This window comes from Equus asinus, chromosome 8, assembly GCF_041296235.1.
Source record: "Equus asinus isolate D_3611 breed Donkey chromosome 8, EquAss-T2T_v2, whole genome shotgun sequence".
Lineage (NCBI taxonomy): Eukaryota > Metazoa > Chordata > Mammalia > Perissodactyla > Equidae > Equus > Equus asinus.
In genome coordinates this window covers 19,476,283-19,489,665 of record NC_091797.1, presented here as the reverse complement: position 1 = coordinate 19,489,665, position 13,383 = coordinate 19,476,283, and the positions used below count along the sequence as shown (strand labels likewise).

General features: G+C 42.5%; 1 protein-coding gene across 2 annotated transcripts in view; it reads right to left on the bottom strand.

Moving 5' to 3' along the window:
- RCAN2 (regulator of calcineurin 2) overlaps positions 1-13,383 on the bottom strand; it is a 251,254-nt gene that overhangs the window by 97,154 nt on the left and 140,717 nt on the right. The window lies entirely within an intron of this gene.

Sequence of the window (13,383 nt, the reverse complement as noted above, 5' to 3'; positions counted from 1 at the left end):
GCAAGTTTCATGGTTGGTCCTCATTGGACTACATTCGAGCCTAGTGTTCCCCTTCAGCAAGACATTTCCCATGCTAAATGAAATCAGCCCACAAGTAAAAATATTTAGACTGATGAAACTGTGTGTGAGCGTGTGTGGCACTGCGGGGAATACGAAGTCATATGTGCGGATAATTCACCTAATACTTAGTGAGTGATGACTATGTGCAAAGTTCTGTACCAGATGCTCTTTAGGATAAAAGGATGAATAAGCAAAATTAACCATCCTCAAGGGGCTTAAAATGCAGAGGAGGAGATAAGACATGAGATAAACACCTATACAACGAGGCAGTGGCGATGGTGGCTGAGGAGGTACAGACAGCATCCGATGGGAGCACTGGAGAAAGAGCAGTGGATGCTGAAGGGAGCCATGGCAAATGAGCCTCAAGGAGAAGGACATAGCCTCTGCTCTGATCTTGAAACATGGGTAAGACTTTGCCAGACAGCGAAGGGGTGAGGAGAGCCCTTCAGATAAGGGCAGCAGACTAGAACTGTCCAGAGAAAAGAAAGAATAGGGTATTTGAAGAGTTAGGCACATTGAAGGTTAAATTTAACTGGAGCCAGGGGAAGACAAGGCAGCAACAGCCAGGTGACTCAACATCTCGAGGGGCCCTCAGTGTGTATCGGGCCAACCATGGAACACCAGGCAAAGTTTCCGAGAAAGTAAACTGGGTCACAGATACATAAATAGAGCTAAAATATAAAGTATACACAAGGATGAATACAATTTTGAATACCACTGACATCTGTTCAAGGGGCAAAACAAAGAAATGGCTATTTTTTCATAAGCCACAGCATATCCTAAAATTTACTTTCTTAAGGTTTCACAGCAGCGGCATGCTGGTAAATGTTTAACAATCAGCTCTCTAGAAAGAGAAGCCCGATGTGTGGCATTTGCTGATTTCTGTGGTGTAAATATGCTCATCGTGGCTGATTGCAGGCAACCAATATCAGGGTACCGAATGCAGAGTTGGGAAAGGACTCTCATCGGACAGACTATAATCTGTTGGCGCCGGCCATTTGAGCTGTCTCCAGCCGGCAGTGTTTCATAGTCATGGAAACTTTGCACCCTATCAGAGATGGTTCCTCTGCAGAGGTGAAATCCAGCACATGTGTCTAGAGCGGATCAAGGACAGCAGGGATGACTCAATCTAATCCTTGCTCTCTTTACCTAAAAGCTCTGTGAATTATTTCACACATTCTGTCCAGGAAAGAGCTATAAAGGATACACATGTGTTATTTCAAGACCAAGAGCCCTGCTATGAGAATTCTCGGCAGGAGGACATTAGTCTAGGCAGGAAGCAGAGCCCCACGCGAAATTTTAAAACGGTAGTTTTTTCTGATGCATCCTCAGTTTCTCCTTTCTGATTTGTTTCTGCCCTGGAACGTCCTTCCTGTACTCAAGAACCACTAACTTTATGCTTTCCTCTTTTAAAATATCTTTTCAAGGACATGGCTCTCAATTCGTTTATGTTAGCATTAAATGACCAAAAACCCATAGTACTGCCCATCCCAGAAGAATCCGTATTTTAACAGGAGACTGAGCTTTAAGTTAACAGTGTTTTTAGAGTGGAATTTTAGCCATCGAGAGTATATAGTGATTCTGAAATAAAATTACTGGACAAATTGGCTTTACAGTACAATTCAGTTGCCTATACCAAATACTCATTTTCTTATAGATCAGAGCCCGTAGGGCATTTCCCTGTTAAAATAGTGTCTTGTTTCTCTAGATAGAATGTACCTTTTTTAGCTGGGGGATGACTGGCAGCCTTGGTGGGTCTGGGGTGTGTATATAAGTGAGGCTCCAAGGCTCCTGCCTCCTGCCTCCTCTCCCATCTCGTCTCATACCATTTTTCTCTTTGCTGTACGTCCCAGATCCACTAGACTTCTTGGCATTCCAAGAAAATGCCAAACTCTTTCTCAACTCAGGGACTTTGCACTTGCTATTGCCTCTGTCTGAAAATATCCAGATCTCTTCACAGCTGGCTCCTTCTTATCATCCAGCTCTGATATCATCTCCTTGGAGAAGTCTTCCCTGATCACCTAAAATAAAATACGTGTACGCATGCGTGTATGCACGCACACGCGTGCACAGCATCAATCCCTAACCCGGCATCTTCACTTTAATTTTATTCACAGTACTTTCACTCTCTGAAATGACCCTGTTTGCTTATTCTTTTCTCGTTTATTGAGTGTTTCTCCACCTAGAATTTAATCTCTACAAAAGCAGAGAAATGCGCCTATTCTGTTGCCTGCTGTATCCTCAGGGGTTGGAAGAGCATCTGACGTCTAGAGGGTTCTCAAAGAAATATCTGAAGGATGCATGGATAAATAAATAAATGAATCTTAAAAGGCAAGTAGAAGGACTCAAACCAACAGAGGTGTCTCCTGACCTGGGAGTTTCAAGAAGGTTCTAGCTGGAGGATACATGGGCATATGAGTTCAGGAATCACACCCATCCCTGACAGCTGAGCCCTGGCACAGCTCTGCTCAAGAGCACTCTTCCCAGTCGAAGTGGCCAGAAAATCTTAGGATTCATCCAAACCACTGCTCTTCCAATGACTGACCACGTTAAGGAAATGGATGCAACATGACGCAGATCCCTTAAAGACCACATCCCTTCTCCTCAGGCCAGGCAGCTCTCTAAGAGGATTGACGGCTGAGCTGATGCACTCACCCCCAAGTGGGCAGGAGGACACGTGGACCTTTCAATCCCAGAGGCAGCAGCCGTGTCTGCTGTGCTAATGAGCATAGATGCTCCCATTACAACCATGGGTTGTCAAAGCCTTTGCTCCTTCCACGTGTCTTTCTGGATCACTTAAGTTTGTTTTTAATGTTTATTATAGAAAATTTTGAATATATTCAGCAGTAGGGAGAATACCGTAATGAGCTTTCATGTACCCACCACTCAGGTGCAAGAATAAACTGGGACCAATCTTGCTTCCTCTTTGCCAGTGGGTCTCAGAGTGTGGTCCCCAGATCAGCAGCGTCAACGCCACCTGGGAACTTCTTAGAGAGGCAAGTTCTTGGGCCACAGCCAAGACTGAATCAGACCCTCGGGAGGTGGGCCTGGTATCTATAGTTTAACAAGCCCTCCAGGTGATTCTGATGGGGGCTCAAGTCTGAGAACCACTGCTCCATGTCCCCCACCACTCTCACACTCACCGTAAATTATTTTGAAGCACGTCTGACAACATATCATTTCATCTGTAAATATTTCAGTATATATCTCTAAAGGACAAGGGCTCCTCTTTTTAAATCATAATACCTGTCATCACTCACCCCAGAAAGCAAAAATAATTCCTCAGGACCATCAAATATCCTGCCAGTGTCCACATTTCTCCAACTGTACTACAAATGCTCTCTTTTGTCCCCATCCCCTCCCTGGTCCCACCCTGTTGTGCCTTCCTTCCTTCCATCCTTCCTTTGTTCAACAATTTATTTATTTAACTCTGGTTCCACACTGGAGTGTCTCCATGTCTCTTATAATCTGTAGAGCCTCCTCCATCTCTTCTCTTTTGCTCCTCGCAGTTTGCGTTGTTGAGAGTGAAACCATGCCATTTGTCCTTTAGAATTTTCCCCAGTCTGGATTTTTCTTGATGAATTCCACATAGTGTTGTTTAACTGGTTTCTCTGCTACCTGTAGTTCCTGCTAGTTAGATCCAGAGGATTGACAGATTTAGGTTTGTCAAGACTCCTTCACAGATGGTGCTGTGTCCTTCCATGAGGGGAGCGTAATGTCTGGCTGTGTGACTTTTGTCCTATTAGAGCTTTCATGCTCAATGCCTAGATTCATTCTCTCATCAGGAGTTGCAAAATGATGGGATTCCTTCTTCACTTATTCTTGGAATACTTTCATTAAGAGGGACTGCTTTTCATCCACTACGTAGTTATCCTGAGCTACATTTTTGTAAGATGGGCAAAATACACACTTGATGCTTTTCCTTTATTAGCTAGTTTTTTTTTTAATGATTTGTTTCCCTATTATCTTTCAAAGAAGATCATTGAGGTTTTTTTCTTTTTTAAGTATCATTATGAACTCAAGGATTAAACATATTTGATGGGTTTAAATCCACTGTAGTTTCCTCTTATGGATGCTTAAACTGCTAGTGAGAGTCTAATCAGGTTGGCTTCTGCGTCCTTTTGACACAATCTCAGTAACCCTTGAGGGCTACCTCGCCTTCTGGCATGACAAGATGTTCCAGCCTCATCCTGTCCATTTCCTGCCCCAGATAAGGAATCAGCCATTTCTCCAAGGAGCCCCAGTTCTACTCAGTAAGTATTTCATCAAATTTTAAGATCATAATCCGTATACTTAGAGGTGTTCTTGGCACTGGGTTGGTTCTTGTTTATAAGCCTTTTTAGTGGACAGAGCTAAGAAATATACAAATATATTTTAAGATAACATACATCATGAGTTCAGACTGATAATTCCAATTAAAATCCAGGACTACACTGTTTTTGCTGAAACTCATTTGTCTTGTAGTCTCATCAGTCTGTATCTCCTTTCTGCCACACGGAGTATTTTGGTCCTTACCAGCAACATAATTGCTCATTTGCCTTATCCCACACTATATGCACAGCAGCCTCAGAATCACACTATTAATACTACCAGCAACAATTGAAGATTTTTTTCCCCAGTTCTTTTAATCCTTTGAGTACATCCCATAAAGGAGCTACAAATTACTGCTTTTCAGAGTCATGCGGAATAGTTCCTCTGTTCCACCAACTGGATACCAAGTTAGGTTCATTGGTTTCTAATATCTTTACTTTTAGAAACATTTACTTTTTAAGGTTCATTTGTTTCTAAATTTGTTCACTTTTTTCAAAAGTAAAATCTTTTGATTCATAAGGATGGCCTTTCCCATTAAATTTAATTTTGTTTTACAATTATAAAAAATATTACATATTTCAAAAATCAAAACTACAAATCTACAAAGAAATCTAGCTTCTATCCCAGTCTCCTCCACCCCATTCCCTTCCTCCCTCCCATACAGGTTACTGTTATTTCATCTTTATTGTTTATCCTTTCTTTCTTTTAAAAAAACACTAACAAATAAATATGTATTTTATTTTCCCTCCTTTTCTTAGACAAATGATAGGATGCTTTGCACACTCTCGTTTCTCTTGCTTTTATCACTAAAAAACATGACCCTAGGGATCATTCCATAGTAATATGTAGCAATATTCCTATTCCTTTTTATAGCTGTATAGTATTCCACCATGTGGCTTTACCAAGTTTGTGCAAGCAGGCCCCCATTGGTGAGCATCTGGGTTGTTTCCAGTCTTTTACTATTAAATAGTGCAGCAATGGACAGACTTTGCTCATGCTTTTTCATATTTTGTTATTGTATCTTTGGGACAGATTCTAGAAGTGGAATTGCTGGGTTAAAAGGCAAGTGGATATATAATTTTGCTAGATCCAGCCAAACTCTCCTCCACAGAGGTGTACCATTTGGCTTCCCCACAGCAATTTATGAGAAAGTGTGTCTCCCAGTAGCATGTGCTGCAGACCGGGTTGGCCATGTGCCCACCTGGTGAGTGAGATGTGGTTATCTCCACGGAGCTTTGATTTGCATTTCTCTTATTATGGGCACATTTAAGGTCTTTCTATATGTGACCCAGCCCAGCACTGGCCCAATCAATACCTTCCTATCTTTTCTCCAGCTTGTTTAGATTCTGCTTCTGACCTGAGCAAGCAAAATGTCCCAAACACACACTGACAGTTCTCAATGAGTTCAAGTCTGCATTACGCTTATTGTGAGCAAGGTGGAACATTTGTTCATATGGTTAAGAACCATTTGCATTTCTTCCTCTCCAATACCCCATTTTGGTCCAGTCATCAAATGCCAAATACATTCTCACCTCAGGCTCTTGAACTCGCAGTTCCCTTGCCTGGAATGCCATTCCCCAGTCTTAGCAGGGCTCACTCCTCCATAACTTTCAGGTCTCTGTTCAAATGCATCCCCTCAGAGAAGCCTGCCCCACTCAGCCTATCTAAGTAGCACCCTTTTCGCTATCTCCTTGCTCCGTTTTATTTCTCCTCAAAGCACTCATCACTGACTGATGTTATATATCTATTTGTATACTTTCTGTCTCTCTCTCCCATTGGAATGCCAGCTCCATGGTGGCACGGCTCCTCTACCTTGTTCACTGCGGGGTCCCCAAGCGCCGACAATGGGGCCTGCCACACAGCAAGAGCTCAGTGAATGTGTGTTGGGTGAATGAATAATTGAATGAATGGAATCATTTTGCTCTGAGAGACAGCTAAGAACAGATGCTGCCTGGGACAAGGACAAGAAATAAGTGCATATAATAGGTCCCGGTAAAGAAGAGTGAACCTGAGAAGGGAGGGTGAGGCAAATGAAGGTGCCTCCGGTCACTGGGCAATGTGGACGGTGAGGTAGGGGCGGGGGAGGTCTGTAAGAAGTGCGAGGGACATTAAAAGGGGACACAGAATGCAAACTGCCCCATTCTGCAGAAATCCCACACTAAGTGGCACTGCAATGCCCTCAGTCAGACTCAGGGACTGTCGTTCCATCAGTGCCCGGCCAGCACCCACTGAGGCCCCACAGATATCTTCAGCTAATCCCCGAGTGGCACTCCGAAGAAGCTATTGTAATTTCTTCTTTGCCTTACCCTCCTCCCCAGTTCCTGGGGTTTTATCCCTGCCTTGATCCAGCCTTCAGGAAGACACACTTCCCCCTTCCACCCTCCACATCTGAATCGAATGGTGCATTTTATACCGGACAGTGCTATGCTTAAGAAGCTGACATACTTGAAAAATTACAGGGATGCAAATAAATAGAGTGTCTGCTTAGCACCCCTGTCGTCTGCGCATCGAATTCTCTGGCAACTGAGCTTCATCGGGGGGTGGCTCTAACCAGGCCAAGCCAGTCAGAGTCCTTGTGAGGATTTTCCAAACTAAAACTGGGTCAGGAGCGCCAGTGCCCTGTGGTGCCAGAAGCTCGGGACTGTTGCTGGCCATGTTTTTTCCACCATCAAGCCAAATTCAGACAGAAATAGAAAGAAAAAGTAGAGAAAGGAAGTCTTGGAAGCATTGGAATCCACATTTCCAGTTGCTCCTGAGGCCTGGGGCACACTGTCCTTCCATGGGTCTCCTTATTCAACTCTTCCCTTGGGTGTGTTAAATATTCTGGTATTATCTCACCAATACCTCCCTTTTCCCCCAAGCTAATTCAGATATTTTTTCTGTCACTAACAACCAAAAAAGTGCTGGCTAACACACACACAAACATACAAACACACAGCCCTAGATTAAGTACCAGGGAACAATAAAGTGGGAGTCATTCATCAGGGGCCACATATTTAGGTCTCCAAATTGTCCCATGGAAACTCCACTCTCCCCTCAATTAGACTTGAGGTGAGGGAGCTGGCACCATCCTAAACGTCCCTCTGGAGGTAACAGCAGGAGTCCCAGGATGGATTTTTGCACAGAAAATTCCTCAAAGAATCTTCTTTCCATTTCCATTTGCTTCACCCTCCTAACCCCTCCTATAGGTTTTAGAGCTGTCTAACTAGTTTTAGGCCACCTGCTTTGAAAATCTGATCCCTACCTCTGTTTGGAATGTCATATTTACTATTTTATTGTGTCTCATTTGAAACTTGGCATTTATTATCCTTCACATTACCATTTACTTAGGGCTAACCTTGTGAAGTCACTCTGCAAATATTCATAAGCATTAGGTTATTTAAACTTCACAATAGGCCCCATTTAGAGATGAGGAAGTAATTTGCCCAAAGCTGAGTAGCTGAAAAGTGGTAGAGCTCGTTAAATCCAAAAGGCTGGTCTCCAAGGTGTGAACTCTTAACCTCTCTGCTATACAAACTTTAATGTTCTGGAGGAAAATGTCAACACATCTGAACTTTGGACAGGGTTCCAGTGGTGATGTGAAGGTTGGATTGGAAAGTAACAAAGGCAGGAGGGAAGGAAACTGACATCTCAAAGGAAATTTAGGAGGGTAGAAATCAACATGGCTGCACTTTTTGATTGAATTATCTAAACCAGCGGCAATGAGGGAGTGAATTAGGCAATGGGCAATGCAGCTGACATTGTAGAAATACAAGAGAGAACCCAGTGACTAGCCTGCGGCTGGGGGTTTCAGGGGCAGGGAGGGAGGCGTTGCACAGTTAAGGTTTCAAAGTCTTATCTCCGAGGAGAAGATGGTGCCAATAACAAGGGTGGATTTCTTAAAGAGATGAAAGATGCCTCTATTACCTGCAAAATCAAAAAGCTTTCAATAGAAGAGGAAGGTATTTGACATGGATGCTGGGTAGAACTGAGATGGATCAAGGTCTTATGAGCAAAGTTAGCGGTTTGTTTAAAGACCAGTGAACAGCCCATTTAGTTGGGATAGAAAGTCTGAGCAGGGCAAGGGTGAGTTGTAAGATTGGAAGGGAGGGTTGTGGCTACATAGATGAGGACTTTGAGTGACAGGGCGAAGGGTGATTATATTTCACTCAGGGAGGTACCGGATCTATCGGAAGATTATGTGCACTAGGTTGAATGGGAGTAGGGAAGGATTGTAAATTTCGGTAATTCCAAGCTCTTGCTAGAAGCACTGAGGGGCTGGATTATGGAGATGCAATAGTAACAAAAGGGAAGGAATGGATATGAGAAACACTATGGAGATAGAATGTTCAGGATGGAACAATTAATTGGCTGTCCGGGTAATGGTCTGGGGACAGGGAGTGAAGTGAGGAGGGAGGCAGGTTGGAGGTACCGGAAAAAGGGGAAGGTGAGGCAGGGAGGGAAAGAGATTTAAAGTTCCCAGCCTGGGTAGACAGTGGTAACTTTATCTGAAATAAGTTAGTTATGCAGGTGACAAGATTAAATTCTGATCAGTTTTATACATCCATGACAAACATGTCTGCATTTGTTCAATTCAATCTTTAGCTAATATCATTAATCTTTATATTAGCAAAAGAGCAAAAAACAAGCGTAAGGGTAAAAACTGAGATTATGACTTAGAGAGGTAATAGGTATTAGTCTTTATAGGTATTAATTAGGGATGGAAATTATTGCAAAACTGTTGTAGCTCTGACTAGTCAAACTAGAAAGAGATTCCCTTTCACCCTACCTGGCTCTCCTTCTCATGCTAAAGCCTACAGCATGGGAAAAACAGCACCCAAATCAATGGATGGGGGTCATTCTATGCAAATATTTCTACTCTCTTCTCAAAAGGGCTAGATTTTCGTTTGAGGTGTAAATACATGAAAGTATTTGATGAGTCTAACTCTTTATTTGAAATTAAAGAATTATGAAACACAAAAATACTTCTGGAAAAGCAAATGTACCATTTTTGGACCTGAACTTCTAACCTTTCCCCCAGCCTACGACTCTTCCTGTGCTCCCTGTTTCAATTGTGACAATACCTTCCACCCGGTCACCCTGCATCATAACCTCAGCCATCTTTGACTCCTTCCACTGGCACACCAGGGTCAGGGATGGTTGATCCAGAGGCTCAATGAGGTTGTCAAAAAGCCCTGTCTCTCTGACTCTGTGTTCTGAACGTCAGTGTCATTCTTAGGCTGATTCCCAGGATGCCTGTCAGTAGCAACCACTGCCCCATTTCATTCCACAACTGGCCCACTTAGGTCACCTGTTCACCTCTGGACATGATTGTGGCTGGAATATGGAATGGGCTGATTGGCTTAAGCCAACTTGAACCCATGCCTCCAGCAAGGAGTGGTGTCGGTTTTTCCTGAAGTACATAGGTTACATGAGAATGGGTGGATATGCAACTAAGAATCTGAGTTAGGAGGGGAATGGATGCTGGGCAGGCATCCACCAATGTCCACCACTGTTTCAATTCTATACCTGTCAGAGTTCTTGTTTGCAAATGATAGGACCTGCTCTTGGCTATCTAGTAGGAAAGTAGCATTAGGAACGTATCAAGTAGCTCTTACAGAATTGACAAGAATTTTGAGAAACCACTTCAGAAACTAGGTAGGAACCAAGAGAGTCTAAACTGCAGAAGATAACCCCCAAGGTGATGTTATAGTAACCAACGTAGGTAGGACACTACCCCTGGGACCCAGAACCATCAGACTCATCTCTCCTCTGCTGCTGCCATAAGTAATCTTGAGCTATTCTCATAACTTTGTGTAACACTCTCTGGAGTCAAAGTTCTGAGTGTGGTGTCCGGTTGGTCAAGCCTGAGTTATGCACCCCAACCCAACTGCCAGGAGATCTGCTTAGGGAAATTTTGGTTTCCATGGCCTCTTAGTAGCAGGTGGCAGCCTCACCAAGGGTCATGGATGGGAGACTTCCCCAACAAAGAATGATGTGAGGATGCTGAACAGCTCAGAAATAACAAAGGTCCACGATCAGTCTCCTATCCACTCTGCCTCCCTGCCAGATGCAGTACCACCAGATTCATCCTTATGAAACTGCTTCTGATGATATCACTCCTCTGGCTCAGACACCGTAGCTTTCCCACTGCTGGTAGAATTAAAAGGTTTTTTGTTTGTTTGCTTTTTTAATATAGTGATACCAATCTACTTCTCCAACCATTTTCTTCTTACTGCTTCTCTGCACACATCCTATTCTCCAAACAAACTGAACTTTTAGTACATGCCACATTATCAAAAATGCTCTGCTTTTCATAAGTTGTTTCCTACAGTTGGAACTCAATCATTCATTCATCCATTCAATGATTATTTATTGAATACACTATGTAACCAGTACACAGTGAGGCACTAGCCATAGAAAGATGGCAAGTCTCCACCCCTTTCCTCAAGGAGATCATGGTAAAAGGAAGTAAAGAATTATAATATGACAAGATATGATAATATTTAGTATAAATTATATTTACTATAAACGTTGTTGGTACAAAATGCAGTATGAGCATAGGATAAGGACTATCTAAGTTTGCCATAGAGGGGGTGCATTAGAGAAAGTTTCCCTGAGGAAAGAACATTTTGCTGAACCTGGAAAGGTAAGTGACCTTCTAGTCTTCTAGATGGGCAGACAAGTAGGGAGATGACATTTTAAGCGAAGGCAGGGGCAAGGCATGATGTGCTAAAGTATGAAAAACTATGAGTAGCCTAACATTGCAGAAATTCCCAGGTGCAGTCAGGGATTAGGGGTGGGGAGTAATGGAAAATGCAGCTAGACGGTTAGGAAGGGCCTGATCATGAAGAGCTTTTGCGAGTTATGGGGAGGAATTTCAATTTTGTTCCATAGGAAGAATGAACCCATGAAGCCTATAACAGTAGCCTCTTGACTCTTCCTACCTCTAATTTCACTGCTATTGAATCCATCTTATGAACAATCTGTGGCCACAGAGATGTTTCTACTAAGGAAACACAATCACATTACTATCCATGAGAGTGGAGTGCAAAGTTGGAACCAGGGGCGACATATATGCAAAGGATTATAGTAAGGAAATCTTAGAAATCCAATGGGCAAATAGACCTCTAAGTCTATTTGGGAGTTTCCTGTGCTACCTTATTGGAAGGCCAGCATCCACTAACACAATGCATATTACTTCCAGATACATAATGCGCATAAATCCATTACAGCTCTTACCTCACTTTATGATTTAAGTGTTTTATTATATCCTCAGCACTTAGCACAGTGCCAGGCATAAAGCAAGTACTCAAGGTAATGTCTGATAAATGAATGAAAGAATGCATGAGTGAAAGACAAGACAAGCTAATGTCATCCCCACTTCTTTTCATGAATGGACTATTTCTGAGCCATTCTACCCTAGTAGCAGTTCCATTTGCTTTAGTCTTTGGTACTTAGCATGAAATCTCCTATGTTACCGCCCTATTCCTTAATTCTTCAAGCTTTGACAATCCTGAAGATTTATACTTGAAGAACTAAGAACCATGGCCAAGGAAGGTTGTGCCCCTTCCATAGTACACAACTGTTTCTGGAAAGTGGTTTCCCAATCAGGGCTACAGTTCCCAGTCCAAGAGGGATCCTCTGACTGAGTTCTAGTTAATGGAGTGAGAACGGAATTAACATATGCCACTTTCAGCCCTGGCCCATAAGCACCCCCTGCAGCCCCTCATTTCTCTTCTTCAGACTGATCTTTGGAACCAAGTGTTGACGATGGCAGAGCCTCTATCAGCCTAGGTCTCTGAATGACTGTGTGGAGCACAGTCTCTCCTGTCACATTGCCAATGGGGTTTTACATGAGTGGGAAATAAACTGCTCTTCTGGTAAGCCCCTGAGATTTTAGGGCATGTCTGGTACAGCAAATAGCATCACCTTAACTAATAGATCATACATGTGTATGTGGGTGTGTATTGATGCATATGTGCTAGGAATACAAAACGCAATTTTTTACAGAATCAAAAACCAAATCGGGATAGAACCAAAAGCAAGAGAATTTAATCCTTGAATACAGAAAATCATTTTAAATTTAATTTGAATGTTTTAAATTAGCAAATGAGCAGGTAGTCATATTGTTATTTGACGTATAAGGGTTAGTATGTGTCAAGACAGAGACCAAGAGAGAAATTGGAGCTGGAAAAAAGAGCTGGAAAGCAAAAACAGTAACATAAATAAGATCAGAAAAGGTTTTCTGGTAAAGCTCATAATTTTTTTTAACACCTGAATTAGTAATAGACTGATTATGATTGATGAGATTTCAAATAAATAAATAAATCATCAGGATTACATGTAAGAAACATAAATTAGAAATAATTAGAAATACGTTCTAATTATGTCACTGGATCTTGTCTAGCTGCAGACTGCTAATGCCCTGTGCTTTAAGAACATTCCACCTGAATAAAAATGGCAAGTGGGACACCAAATGACTTGCTCTGTATTTCAGACCATTATAGGGCTAGCCCCGGAACAAAGGCATCCAAAAAAGTAAATTTGCTTTCATAAACCATATCTCTTTTTCATTTACTCTCCCTTTTCAAGGAAGGGTTGTGGTAAATCAGAAAGCTAGAACAGAGGAAGATAAAGAGGGAGAGGCAAGAAGCCACATGGAAATGCACAAAAGGGCAATTTCTGGTATAAGAGGTCAGGCTGATTATACACATTCATACCATCTGGATTGGGTTTTGGGGTGGGGGTGTCTGTTGGGCACGGCAATACCTTTGGAAACTTCCAAAACTTTGAGAAATCACATTCTTTCTTTGGCTGAGATACGTCTTTTGAGTGTTTCCCCACAGTTGGAGTGTTAAGAGCAGAGAAAACAAGAAACTGGCTATGGAGGATTGGCTCTTGGCTCAAGGGAACACGAGGCAGAGATTTTCAGGTTACTTTTCAGGTAAGCCAGACTAGTTTATCAAAATAGGTAAGGAGGAAGAGTCTCAGGGAAAATGCTCTGCAAAAGAATAAATATTGGGCATTTGG